The 14,493-nt window shown below is 44.0% G+C and overlaps 1 protein-coding gene and 1 pseudogene across 1 annotated transcript in view; one reads left to right on the top strand and one right to left on the bottom strand.

Annotated features, from left to right (window-relative positions):
• CAP2 (cyclase associated actin cytoskeleton regulatory protein 2) overlaps positions 1-7,838 on the bottom strand; it is a 146,473-nt gene extending 138,635 nt beyond the window's left edge. Inside the window, exon 1 of the mRNA XM_012476579.3 lies at positions 7,688-7,838. The gene's annotated coding sequence lies outside the window, so the exon portion shown is untranslated. The remainder of the gene's footprint in view (positions 1-7,687) is intronic.
• A 4,692-nt stretch (positions 7,839-12,530) lies between these two features.
• On the top strand, positions 12,531-13,102 carry LOC135269283 (large ribosomal subunit protein eL21-like; annotated as a pseudogene).
• Positions 13,103-14,493: the final 1,391 nt, after the last annotated feature.

The raw sequence follows: 14,493 nt of genomic DNA, 5'->3' as shown, positions 1-14,493 counted from the left end.
CTCCAAACTGTGTTCAAGACCAACCTGGCCAACACGGTGAAACCTCGTCGCTACCAAAAATTAAAAACACAAAAGGCAACTCTCTGATTCCAAAAGACAAAACAATAGTAGATGAATTGAGAATAATCAAAACTGAAAAGGGAATCCATCTGGGAGTAAAATGCTAGAGTTTTTTCTCATTTTTTTCTTCAGGGTCGTCCTGAAGTCAGAACTGTGTGGGGCTGCATGTAGCAAACACTCCAACAGAACCTCTTCTTTCTGGCTAGAAGAACTGGAAAGGGGACCCCGGCTAATAGAAGAGTGTTAGGAAAGCCCGGGTTTGGGGTTTTGTTTGCATTTTTCTCTCCCACCCGTGGCTGCAGTCACAGAACTGTGTGGCAGAACAGGGAGCAGCGGCACAGGCACCTAAAGCGTTCTTCAAAAGAAACCTGGGCGGCTGGGTGCAGTGGCCTTGGCTCACACCTGTAATCCCAGCACTTTGGAAGGCTAAGGCGGCTGGATCACGAGGTCAGGAGTTCAAGACCAGCCTGGACAACATAGTGAAACCCCATCTCTACTAAAAATACAAAAATAAGCCGGCAGTGGTAGTGGGTGCAACTATTAGGCCTCCCACTCCTAATACCTTCACAATGGCAGTGAGGATTTCAACGTATGAATTTTGGGAGGACATAAACATTCAGACCATAGTAGCTTCCAAACTAAGATTACAAATGGACGCCTCCAACTCCAGCATATCACACTATAACCAGACTGAACGACACATCCACCACCTGGAAGCCCATTTGACCTAGTTCTGAAATGATGTTCCGCTCATTTTCTTAGTGTAGTCCAGTCTGACTGTTCTTGTTGCCTTAGGATAAAATAATTCATTTCCATAAGAATCCAGTGAATTCTTCTCTGACTAAAACTAGAAGCAAAGTAGGAAATGACGACAAATCACCAGAATAGATCCTTTGAGACTTATGTTTACAGCGTGTCATCTTCTATTCATTCTATCCTCCCTCTTTGATGTTCATTTTTGCATCCCCAGATGCTAGGGATAGAGCAGTCACTCAACATAGGGGGAGTAAGTCAAGCAATGGATCCCAGAATTTCTCTGGATTTCCTAATGGACTGATGCAAAGTAATAGAGGCTATTTTCTCATTAAACTGAGCACAGTATTAGACACAAGACAACCAAGCTGTCTATGTACTACAGGTCTGTCTCTGGTGTCTCCAGCAACTCACTTCTCCAGGAACCATCCTCCTCTTCACAACTGGCATTTAGGTCACCTCTCTTCTATGTTCAGTCTCTTGGAACCTTCCTTCAGTCTCTCAGAATACCCCTTCCCATCAAAACAAAAAAGATTTTAGATTAGACTTTTTCTTTTTCTTTCTTTTTGAGATGGAGTCTAACTTTGTCTCCAGGCTGCAGTGTAGTGGCACGACCTCGGCTCACTGCAACCTCTGACTTTCTGGTTCAAACGAGTCTCCTGCTTCAGCCTCCCAAGTAGCTGGGATTACAGGCACACTCCACCACGCCCAGATAATTTTTGTATTATTAGTAGAGATGGGGTTTCACCAGGTTGGCCAGAATGGTCTTGATCTCCTGACCTCGTGATATGCCTGCCTCGGCCTCCCAAAGTGCTGGGATTACAGGCGTGAGCCACCACACCTGGCCTAGATCAGACTGCTGTATTGCAGAATGGCCTTTAAATTGTGACAAGCTGAGGGTTAATAGGAACATCAATGGTTATCTACTTCATCCATGTATCAGGTAAAAGTGAAATTTTAAGAATTAGGGGCTAATGCACCTTCTGCAGTTGGCTAAGTGTTCAATAAGAAACCAGGATTATTACATGTGTAATTAACTAGACAGTGCAGATGAAGACCCCATTCATAATAGTCAAAATTTCTTCTTCTGGTTTTAGACAACATCCTGTGTGCCTCTCTGTATAGGGCTATTTACTGAAAGGGAAACAATCCTTTCACATAATTTCTCAGTGAAAGAAGCCATATTTTCCTAAAGTGGGAAAAGTGTCTACTAAAGACAGAAACACAACAAGATGGAATTCCCCTGGAAATAAAAGATAAGGTAGGTGGGTGCGGTGGCTCATCCCTATAACCCCAGCACTTTAGGAGGCCAAGGCAGGTGCATTACCTGAGGTCAGGAGCTGGAGACCAGCCTGGCCAACATGGTGAAACACCATCTCTGCTTAAAGTACAAAAATTAGCCGGGTGGGGTGGTATGTGCCAGTAATCCCAGCTACTCAGGAGGCTGAGGCAGGAGAGTTGCTTGAACCCGGGAGACAGAGGTTGCAGTGAGCCCAGATGGTGCCACTGCACTCCAGCCTGGGTGATAGAGCAAGAGTCCACCTCAAAAACAAACAAAAAAGCTCACGTAGCAAAAGGACAAGTATTGTATAAGGTCTTAGAATAGGCAAATTCAGAGACAGAAAGTAGAATGTTGGTTACCATGGACTGTGCAGGAGGAGAATCCAGAGTTATGTTTAGTGAGTACAAAGCTTCGGTTTCGCATTATGAAAAAGTTCTGGAGATGGGCAATAGTAATGGTTGCACAACAGTGGGAATGAGCTGAATGCCACTGAATAGTATGCTTAGAAATGTTTAAAATAGGCCAGACACAGTGGCTCATGCCAGTAATTCCAGCACTTTGGGAGGCCAAGGTAGGCAGATCACCTGAGGCCGGGACTTCAAGACCAGCCTGACCAACATGGAGAAACCCCGTCTCTATTAGAAGTACAAAATTAGCCGGGCATGGTGGTGCATGCCTGTAATCCCAGCTACTTGGGAGGCTGAGGCAGGAGAATCACTTGAACTTGGGAGACAGACGTTACGGTGAGCCAAGATCGTGCCATTGCACTCCAACCTGGGAAACAAGAGCAAAACTCCGTCTCAAAAAGAAAATGTTTAAAATAGTAAATTTTATGTGTATCTTAAAACAGTAAAAATAGGGGCCGGGCGCGGTGGCTCACGCCTGTAATCCCAGCACTTTGGGAGGCCGAGGTGGGTGGATCACGAGGTCAAGAGATCGAGACTATCCTGGTCAACATGGTGAAACCCCGTCTCTACTAAAAATACAAAAAATTAGCTGGGCACAGTGGCACATGCCTGTAATCCCAGCTACTCAGGAGGCTGAGGCAGGAGAATTGCCTGAACCCAGGAGGCGGAGGTTGCGGTGAGCTGAGATCGCGCCATTGCACTCCAGCCTGGGTAACAAGAGCGAAACTCCGTCTCAAAAAAAAAAAAAAAAAAAAGACAGTAAAAATAATTTAAAAATTCCTTATAATGGTTTGTTCTGACTTTAAGTGCTTTCCCTCTTCCAAGTTCAAGGAGAAATGTCTGAATGAATGGCAAATGCTCACAGCCAAAGTCAACGACAGATCTAGAAACTGCCCAAGGCTCATTGTTATCAGAATTACCTAACTAAATCATATCAGAAATACTAGACCACCTATTAGGATATACAGTACAAGGCAAATTTTAGTGAGGTTCAGTAACCATTCATGTGCCTTGACACTGTTCCTTTGGTGTAATAATAGTTAAGTTGTCCTCCCTCCAATCCTAAATCCAGATGACATAAGGAGATGAAGATGCCCATGAGTGACTGGGTTAAAAGGTCCTGCTGTGAAAGTCAGTTGTGAAGTTTTAGATTTTTCCACACTTCTTAAAACATAGGGAAATACATTTACAACTAGAATGTAAATAGGATGAGAAGTCAGAATGTCATCTAGTCATTTTATCTGGATTTGAAGAAATGAGTTAAGTGGTTATATGCCATCAATGTGTAAGTCAAAGGAGAATCAGGGTGGGTTTTTGTGTTTTTTTTGCCATTAAAATACATGGCACATTCACACTGAATGACTCTTGCACATGTGTGCCAAGACACATGGAAAAAAGCCTTCAAGCAGCATTCTTTGTAATAGCAAAACATGGGAACCAACCCAAATGCCCGTCAACAAGAGAATGGTAAAATAAATCATGGAATATTCGCCAAAAAAAATTACATACCTACGTGCAACAATGTGGGTGATTCTTAATAACCTAATGTTGAATTTTAAGAATTTGAGATTAGGCAGGGCACGGTGGCTCACACCTGTAATCTCAGCACTTTGGGAGGTTGAGGTGGGCAGATGGCCTAAGGTCAGGAGTTTGAGATCAGCCTGGCCAACATGGTGAAACCCCTTCTCTATTAAAAATACAAAAATTAGCTGGGCATGGTGGCAGGCACCTGTATTCTGAGCTACTTGGGAGGCTGAGGCAGGAGAATCACTTGAACCCGGGAGGCGGATGTTGCAGTGAGCTGAGATTGTGTCACTGCACTCCAGCCTGGGTGACAGGGAGCGACTCCATCTCAAAAAACAGAAAAAAAGAATGCGAGATTATACATACCTTTCTTATACATCAAAAAACAAACCTGAACACTATTGTTTAGGAATACATACATATGTGATAAAACTGGTTTACAGTAAACTGGAAAATGATGAACACAAAATCCAGGGTCGGGAGGGACATGAGAGCAGGCACAGAGGAAAAACACAAACATGCAACCAGAGAGCTCACAATCGAGTACTTTTTTCCCCAGTCTTCTGTTTATTTTCTTTAACAATTTTTTTGAGACGTAATTCACATACCACACAATTCACCCACTTATAGTATACAACTCAATGGCTTTTAGTGTATTCACAGATATGCACAACCATCACTACAGTCAATTAGAGAATATTTTCATGTTTCAGTTCAGAAACTCTGTGACCTTTATCTATTACTTCCCTACCCAACCCACCTCCAGCCCCTTCAGCCCTAAGCAACAAAAAATCTACTTTCTAGCTCTATACATTTCCTTGGTCTGGACATTTTCATAAGAATAGATCATACAATATGTGATATTCTGAATGGCTTCTTTCACTTAGCATAATGTTTTCATGTATCAGTACTCTGTTCCTTTTTATGGCCAAATACTATCTCACTGTATGGATATACCACCTTTTCTTTATCCACTCATCAACTGATGGTCGTTTGGTTGTTTCCACCTCTTGGCTATTATGAATGGTGTTGCTATAAACATCTGTGTACAGGTTTTTTTGTGAGCATATGTTTTAATTTCTCTTGGACATATATTTACAATGGAATTTCCAGGTCATATGGTAACTCTATGTTTAATTTGAAGAACTGCCAAACTTTTCCAAGTGAGGGCACCATCTTATATTCCCACCAGCAGTGTATGAAGGTTCCAATTCCCCCACATCCTCACCAGCACTTGTTATTATCTGACTTTTTAATTACAGCCATGCTAGTGAGTATGAAGTAGTATCCCATCATGGTTTTGATTTACATTTCCCTGATGAGTAATAATGTTGAATATCTTTTCATGGGCTTATTTGGCATTTGTATATCTTCTTTGGAGGTAGCTATTAAGATCCTTTGCCCATTTTAAAATAGGATTCGTTTTCTTTTTATTATTGACTTGCAAGAACTCTTTATATGTTGTGGGTACAAGTCCCTTATCAGATATATGATTCCCAAATATTTTCTCCCATTATATGGGCTATCTTTTCACAACTATCTAGTTCTTAAGCCCTAGTTTCTAAACGTAGTGATGAATTCACAGTTGTTCAGTTGAATATATTGTTCATAACTTACCTAGACTTAGCATATTATTGTTACATATAAAATGTTACATAATTAATAAAAACAAAACCTCATGCATAAAGATGTTAGGAAATAGTCAAAACAAAAGAAAACACCATAATGCTCAAAATAAGTTAATGCTTTTCTTGAGGGTATTTAACTTAACTACCAGGGTATAACAGGCACTCAACAGAATGTGGCCCATTTATTCTTTCAAAACGTTCCTTGCCAAATTCTAGCACAGAGTGAGTCAATGGGAGTAGCAAACTACTACCAGCAGGACAAATCCTTTCCCCTCTCTCTTACTTTTGTGTTATCTGCTCCTCCCTCAAGCTAAGAATGGTTTTTACAGTTTTTAAAGACTGGAAAAAATGAGAAAAATATTTTGTTACTAGTGAAAAGTATATGACCTTCAAGGTTCAATGTCTGTAAATAAAGTGAAACACAGCCATACCATTCCTTTAGGCACTGTCTTTAGCTGCTTCCAAACTATAACCGTGGAATTGAGTATTTGCCTGCAAAACCTACATGTTTACTATCCAGCTCTTAACTCAAAAGTTTACCAAATCCTACACTTTATCAACAAATTAAATTACTTCTCACATTAACTATGGGGAACAAAAACCTACTTCCTACTAGCAAAAACCACCCTGATAATCACCTTCCTGATTTCTCATCGTCAACTTCTTTTTCTCTTTATCCTTAAGAAATATTTATATGACACTTTGATTGTAATATTAAGAATTTTTTAAATTTCAGGATTCATGGAGAAGCCGCCTTTCCTTGCAAAATATGCAGTATATTCAAGAAGTCAAGCTCCAGCTACACTTAAGTTACTGAATTAAGTATTTTACAAACTTTTATTGTCTATCCATTACATGCTATGAGCCAAATACCGTTTGGTGCCGTAGGAACTAACAACCCATCCTTGCTCTCAAGGGGCTTGCAGTCTAATTAAGACTCTAGTAACTATAGATCCACTTCTCTAAAGTTCACTCTACCGTTGTAATTTTACACTAAGTGGGCTTAGATAGTTTACCAAGAATTCTAAGGAACATTCCTTAAATGCAATCTACAGAAGCAGTAAAGAAATAGGAGTACTCAGTAAACTACAGTGCTCCAGTCCCAGACGCTTCTGCATGCCCGTGACTATAAAACCAAAGGTCCTAGATCTTTTTACCAAGTGTTCATCTCCACTCTGGCTGTTTGGAGCTAGTCCTAGTCCAATTTCCTAAATGCAGTCACCCATACATACTCATTCTTAAGAATGCATGCATTCAAATATTGCTACAACTTGGAGCGAACACCACTCGGATGAGAATAAAGAAAAGGCCATCTGCAGGTTGATTTTCGGCCCTAAAAGTGATGCTAGGGCGGCTACTTCCACGAACACCCCTCTACCCAAAGCAGTCAGAGAGCCCGCGGCGCTGCCGTTTTTCCGAGCCGTTCCCCCAAGCCTCAGTTGCCTCTGCATTTTTCAGAAGTGACTCATCGCCTCAAGTCAGGTTCTGCAGCGGGGAAGCCAGGTTTGTTTCTTTCCAGCACTTTCTGATCGAGGTGGCTCAGGTCAGAACCGGCGCAGTGACTCCCACCCCACCCCCACCCCCACCCCCGCCCCCGCCCCCACGCCCCTGGAAGACTCACAGCCGCGGGGGACGGGGGCGAGACCCCCAAAGTTAGAGCGGCCGGGCGGGTGGCGGCGCTGGGGTTGGGAGGCCGCGGCCGCCCGCCAGCCCCGGGCCGCTCCCGCCCGCACCCCGCCTTCCGAGCGGCCGGGACTCCGGGGCTGGGGAGGCGGGGGCAGGGCGCGCCGCTCCGCTGACCCAGATGGGAGTCCGCCCGCGCCCGCGCCCCGCGCCCAGGTCCCCGCGCCCCGGACCCTGCGCCCGCGCCGCCTTTATTCCCCCGCGCGCCGCCGCCAACGCCGCTGCGTCCGGCCGCTTTCCCACCCCACCCATCGCACGCAACTTGCCAGCGCCGGCCGCCAGGCGCCCCCCGCACCTGCACCCTGACCCCTCTACCCCGCCTGACCCGGCCGCGACCGCTGCAGGATTACCTGCTTCGCTGCTCCGGGGTCCCGTCCTCGGCAACGCAAATCCGTGGTCGGCCACTGCACCCTCCTCCCGCGGCCCTCCCCTTCTCCTCCCTCTCCCTCCTCCCCCGTGAATAGGAGCCGGTGTCAGTCACGCTGCTCCCGGGGAGAGTCTCCGGCAGCTTCCGGAGCTCCAAATACAGACGAGCTGAGCGGGGAGAGAGAGAGCAAAGCCACGCGGGTGGGGAGTGGAAATAAAGGGGAGCAGAGAGGAGAAGGGGGTGGAGGAAAGGAGGGGCAGATGGGCCGTGGGAGAAAAGACAGGGAGATGGGGAAGGCAGAGCCAGGGAGCGCCAGCCTGCCTGCCAAGCGCCAGGCTAGGAGAGAAATGGATTCAGTGCATCAGGCAGTATTGCAAAGAAATCTGGAAAGATCCGGAGGCTCCTGGCGGCACAGATAGGTTGGATCCCCAAACACTGGTGCAGAGAAATGGGTAATGGGGTCCTTAGGAAGCAAGAGACCGGCGTGTGTACCCCTAGACCCAAAATGAGGATAAAGGCTCTGGCAGGAGAAGGAGCTAGTAGATAGCAAGACTGGGTGCACTCATAGCGTGTGACATTTTAAAAAAGTATTGTATAAACAGCAACTTTTAAAATGTCCTGATTGTTTAAAAATTAAAGTAACCAAACCCAGCCGGCTTAAGATGTGCAGTATATTTGTGGCCACTTCCCCTTTATATATTGATTATAATTACAAAATTGGAGGCTTTTCTCTATTAACGTCATTAGGAAGAAAGCATTGATTTTCAATTTTCATCAAAGTTTATTTCAATCTAAAAAAAGTGACTTGAAGCTCTTTATTGAATGAATGCCAGGAAAATAATTGCAGACAAGAGAGAAAAAGTGGGGAAATGTAACTGATGTCTTCCAAAAGTAAAATCTCCAAACAATAAATATGAGATGAATTTCTAAAAGGCCGATATTCTCTGTCGATGCACATAATTTGGTTCTGTACATTACAAGGTTTATTCTGACCCCATAGGTCACAACTTAAACAAAGATCATTCCAATTGCACATTGCTCTCTGCTGACGGTAATGAGGTGCAGTGAGTCTTTGCTTCCCTTTGTCTGGAAAGAAGGGAAACAAAATGACATAAACATTGATCAATGAATGTGTACACTGCATAAAGCCAGAGCCAGCACCATCCCTATCCTGTGCATACCTTGCATATGGTAGGCATTCAATATGTTTATATCAAATAATGAATGGATGGATGGATGAAGCATGTATGTATTTAGAACATTTATCTTCCAGAAATGCAGAAAAATATATATATCCATAAGAATCAATGTGTGCAGGATCACAGGAAAGTTCCAAGCATCCATTCAATATGACATGTTTTTAGCACTAACTTCAGCAAACATTAGCAGAGCATTTCCTTAGCTAAATCTATTTTTTATTGGCGTATAAACTATTATGGAGTCTAAGAGTGGATGAGACACAAATCCTGTCTTTAGGTTGATAATATGATAGGAAGATGTGAAGAGTATAAAAATAACCACAGTTCCAGGAATGTTGTAAAAAAAAAATTCTAGGAGAAGTATGAACACATTTCCATGGAGAGGAAGATTGCTTCTAGTGCTGGGGATCAGAGAACACTTTCTGATGGACACGAGTTGAGTCTTCATGCAGAAATGAGACATTAAGAGTGGATAGTGGAGGAAAAACACTCAAGATGATGGGCAAAGGCAGAAGTGGAGAGGTAATACAGGATGGCATGTATGAAGGACAGTCTGTGAATCTGGCTGGAATGGAGGTTTGTGGAACCAAGTATAGAAGGAAGGTTAGGCCCTGGCTGGTAGAGGCCTTTGATCTTAACCTAAAATGCTTGGAGCCTAAGTAGTAGGCACTGGGGGAATATTGACTATTGCTTTTCGAGCATAACCATGGTAACAATGGTTAATTTGGTGGTGGCGTATAGGACTGGAAAGAGATAGGAGGCAGGGAAATCCACTAAGAAACAATTACCTAGTCTGGAGGGAAGTAACGAGCCTCAGCTTGAAGCCTGCCCTCTTCCCTTAACTAGCCCTGTCCGTCATAGCATCTGTCTGCTATATGATGTCTCCCCCAGAAGGGCTAACCCCTGTGAACGCTTCTTCCTCACAACGCTTTGATACTTATTGTCCATATTTTCCAACTAGACCTATACATTCCAAGAAAGTGGGGATTATGTTTGTTTGGTTAATGGCTATTTTCTCAGGCCAGACACATGAAGATCATTGACTACACATGGGTTGACAACTTTTTCTCTTACAGGATTAGGTCAGAAGGTAGTGGAATAGGAAGGAAGAGGACAGTAGCTGGGCTTTTCTAAATCTTTTCAGTCCCTTGAGATTCCAGCCCAAACATGCCTTTTTCCTTAGCCGATGATCTCATGATGTGCTAGACAAGGAGACTGATAACTGTGTTAACTTCTACTCCTTCAGCTCCTCTCCCTTCTGCCTCAAAATTTCTCCCGTTGTCTCCTTTGCCCTCTTTCTTCCTTTCTTTCTTTTCTTTTCTTTCTTTTTTTTGGATGGAGTCTTGCTCTGTCACCAGGCTGAAGTGCAGTGGCGTTTTCTCAGCTCACTGCAACCTCCACCTCTCAGGTTCAAGTGATTCCCCTGCCTAAGCCTCCTCAGAAGCTGGGACTAGAGGTGCATGCCACCACGCTGGGCTAATTTCTTTTGTATTTTAGTGGAGATGGGGTTTCACCATGTTGGCTGAGATGATCTTGATCTCATGACCTCATGATCTGCCTGCCTCGGCCTCCCAAAGTGCTGGAATTACAGGCGTGAGCCACCGCGCCCGGCCTGCCCTGTATATTTCTTTGCAATTGATGTCTCCTTCCTTGTCCTTGCTAAGAGTATTCTTGTCTTTTCCACTTTGTGTCCTTGTCCTTGCATCCTGAGCCACCTCCTCTGCACTGAGTTTGTCCCCATGTATTACACTCCAGTTGCAACAGCCAAGGCTGAACTCAAGGACTGATAACACAGTAGACTCGGGGGGGAAAAGGAGAAATCTGTGGTTATAATGCTTCTACACTCATTTACCTCTGCTTATATAGAATACAACTTTTTAATGAACTCTATCAGGGGCTTTGCTAGAATCTCAACAGAGGAGGTGACCCAGAGACTCAAAATTCATAGTCTATAAAGTTTATATAGTACAGTAGTGCCCCTTATCCACGAGGGATATGTTCAAAGACCCCACCCAGTGGATTTCTGAAACCACAGATTCGTATTGAACCCTCTGTACCGTGTGTTTTTTTCCTATACATATATACTTAAGATAAGTTTAATTTATAAATTAGGCATAGTAAGAGATCGATGATAACAATTAATAATAAAATTGAATAATTGGCTGGGCGCGGTGGCTCACACCTGTAATCCTAGCACTTTGGGAAGCCAAGGCGGGCAGATCACCTGAGGTCAGGAGTCCGACACCAGCCTGGCCAACATGGCAAAACCCCGTCTCTACTAAAAATACAAAAATTAGCCTGGTGTGGTGGCAGGTGCCTGTAATCCCAGCTACTCGGGAGGCTGAAGCAGGAGAATCACTTGAACCTGGAAGGCAGACATTGCAGTGAGTCGAGATCGTGCCATTGCACTCCAGCCTGGCAGACAAGAGCGAGAGACTGAGTTAAAAAAAAAAAATTGTAACAATATACTGTCATAAAAGTTATGTGAATGTAGTCCTTCTACCTCTCTCAAAATATCTCATTGTACTATACTATACTCACCCTTCTTCTTGTGGTGATAAGAGATGACAAAATGCCTATGGGATTTAATGAACTGAGGTAAATGACGTAGGATTGTGATGATGGAGCGTTAGACTACTATTCATCTTCTGATGATTATGTCAGAAGGCGAGTCACCTGCTTTGAGTGATTTTATTAGCTTGTTCTTGCGTTGCTATAAATACTCAACACTGGGTAATTTATAAAGAAATGAGGCTTAGGCCGGTCGCGGTGGCTCATGCCTGTAATCCCAGCACTTTGGGAGGCTGAGGCTGGTGGATCACGAGGTCAGGAGTTCGAGACCATCTTAGTCAACACGGTGAAACCCCGTCTCCACTAAAATGCAAAACACTAGCTGGGCATGGTGGCGCACCTATAGTCCCCAGCTACTCCAAAGGCTGAGGCAGGGTAATTGCTTGAACCCAGGAGGCAGAGGTTGCAGTGAGCCAAGATTGCGCCACTGCACTCCAGCCTGGGCAACAAGAGCGAAACTCGGTCTAAAAAAAAAAAAAAAAAGAAAGAAAGAAAAAATGAGGTTTAATTGTCTCACGGTTCTGCAGGGTGTACAGGAAGCATAGCGGCTTCTGCTTCTGGGAAGGCCTCAGGGAGCTCTCAATCATGGCGGAAGGCAAAGGGAGTGCCTTTGGGAAAGGCGGGAGGTGCCACACACTTTTAAACAACCAGATATCACGAGAACTCACTATTGTGATGACAGCGCCAAGGAGGGATGGTGCTAAACCATGTGAAACTGCCCTCATGCTCCAATCACCTCCCACCAAACCCCACCTCCAGCATTGGGGATTACAGTTCAACATGAGATTTGAGTGTGGACACAGATGCAAACCGTATCGGTGACACTGGGTCATGGAGTCCTTACATGGCCATGGTTGGATGCAGGAGCTGATGGTGTCAACAGGCAGATAGCCTGGAGATCAGGGGTGTTCAGTCTTCTGGCTTCCCTGGGCCACAGTGGAAGAAGAAGAATTGTCTTGGCCACACATAAAATACACTAACGATAGCTGATGAGCTTAAAAAAATTCCAAAAAACTCACCCTTTCGGCCGGAACCGCCATCTTCCAGTAATTCGCCAAAATGACGAACACAAAGGGAAAGAGGAGAGGCACTTGATACGTGTTCTCTAGGCCTTTTAGAAAACATGGAGTCGTTCCTTTGGCCACGTATATGCGAATCTATAAGAAAGGTGATATTGTAGACATCAAGGGAATGGGTACTGTTCAAAAAGGAATGCCCCACAAATGTTATCATGGCAAAACTGGAAGAGTCTACAATGTTACCCGGCATGCTGTTGGCATTGTTGTAAACAAACAAGTTAAGGGCAAGATTCTTGCCAAGAGCATTAATGTGCGTATTGAGCACATCAAGCACTCTAAGAGCCGAGATAGCTTTCTGAAATGTGTGAAGGAAAATGATCAGAAAAAGAAAGGAGCCAAAGAGAAGGGTACCTGGGTTCAACTGAAGCGCCAGCCTGCTCCACCCAGAGAAGCGCACTGTGTGGGAGCCAATGGGAAGGAGCCTGAGCTGCTGGAACCCATTCCCTATGGATTCATGGCATCATAGGTGTTAAAAAAAATAAAAGACCTCTGGACTGTTAAAAAAAAAAATTCCAAAAACGCATACTATTTTAAGAAAGTTTACCAATTTGTGTTGGGCCACATTCAAAGGCATTCTAGGCCACACGTAGCTCACAGGCCCCAGGTTGGACAAGTTGCTATACAGCGTAAACATACTGGGCAAAGGGATGATTCACAAGTGGACAAGATGGAACAGGATGGCTTGATATTTCTTTTTTTTTTTTTTTTTTTTTGAGGCAGAGCTTCACTCTTGTTGCCCAGGCTGGAGTGCAATGGTGCAACCTCGGCTCACTGCAACCTCCACCTCCCAGGCTCAAGCAATTCTCCCACCTCAGCCTCCCGAGCAGCTGGGATTACAGGTGCCCACCACCACGACCAGCTAATTTTGTATTTTTAGTAGAGACAGGGTTTCTCCACGTGTTCAGGTTGGTCTTGAACTCCCGATCCCAGGTGATCCGCCCATATGGCTTGAGATTTCATCACCCTTCTCAGAATGGAGCTTCTGTGGTCTCTTCTTCAAATCTTCTCCTGAGTGCCTGTCTTCATCTGTTTAAGCCGAGGCATGAACAGCCTCGTTCATCAGAATCATCTGGGTAGATTGTGTTTGGTATGTTTAGCCTTTTGGGAATATCTTTTTTAAAAGATCATCTTACTATGGCCATACCTTAACTCAAATTCCAGGCATTGAAGTCAGGGTGGGATAGAAGGTATCTGAGAAGAGGAAGGAGGTGCTGACACCACTCAAACCACTGTGTGTGTCTCTAATGATCTACCTTGTGGATAAGATTGTCCCCACATAAAAATTGTGTGTAACTAAAAATAGATAAGACCACCGGTCTTAATAAATGCAGCCATCTTTTTAAAATGCCACTGACTTTTAGAACTGTACCTGAATGCTTCAGTCCACTTTCATCTCTTCCTTCTTTAAATACCTTTGAAATTTAGTTTATTTATTAAACTGGAAAGAAATTACTATCTTAAATTTCTTCTGTTTGCTGTTTTTTAAGTGTCCCCTGTCAACACGTAAGTGCCTGAAAGCAAGGCCATTGATATTTCGAATGTCTTTTACGTCCTTACTCAATTCTAAGGAAGGGCTGCTAACAGCCCATGTGGTGGCTCTTCCTCTTGTCACATGTTAGCAAATATCCTCCATCCGTAAGCCACCTGCACACCACCCACACAGCTATACACAGTATTCCTGAACAAGGGCAGTTCATGATATGCAATCAGTGGTCAATATACAGATTTCTCAGTTTTTGCTTAATGAAACAAATCCAGGTTTAAAGTCAGGACTTAGAGAAACTGACAAGTTTATCTTAAACAATGTAGGAAATAAAATGATTACCAAAAGCATTTAACACGTTTTTATAAAAATTCCAATTATTGAGAAGAAATACGGTAATGGTTTTGAAAGCAGAATTAATGAAAGAAAAGCCAAACGTCAAAGCTTAGAGACAGTG

Source organism: Aotus nancymaae, unplaced genomic scaffold (assembly GCF_030222135.1).
Source record: "Aotus nancymaae isolate 86718 unplaced genomic scaffold, 86718_ANA_hifiasm-v0.15.2.pri h1tg000051l, whole genome shotgun sequence".
NCBI lineage: Eukaryota > Metazoa > Chordata > Mammalia > Primates > Aotidae > Aotus > Aotus nancymaae.
This window is presented reverse-complemented; position numbering and strand designations above follow the sequence as displayed.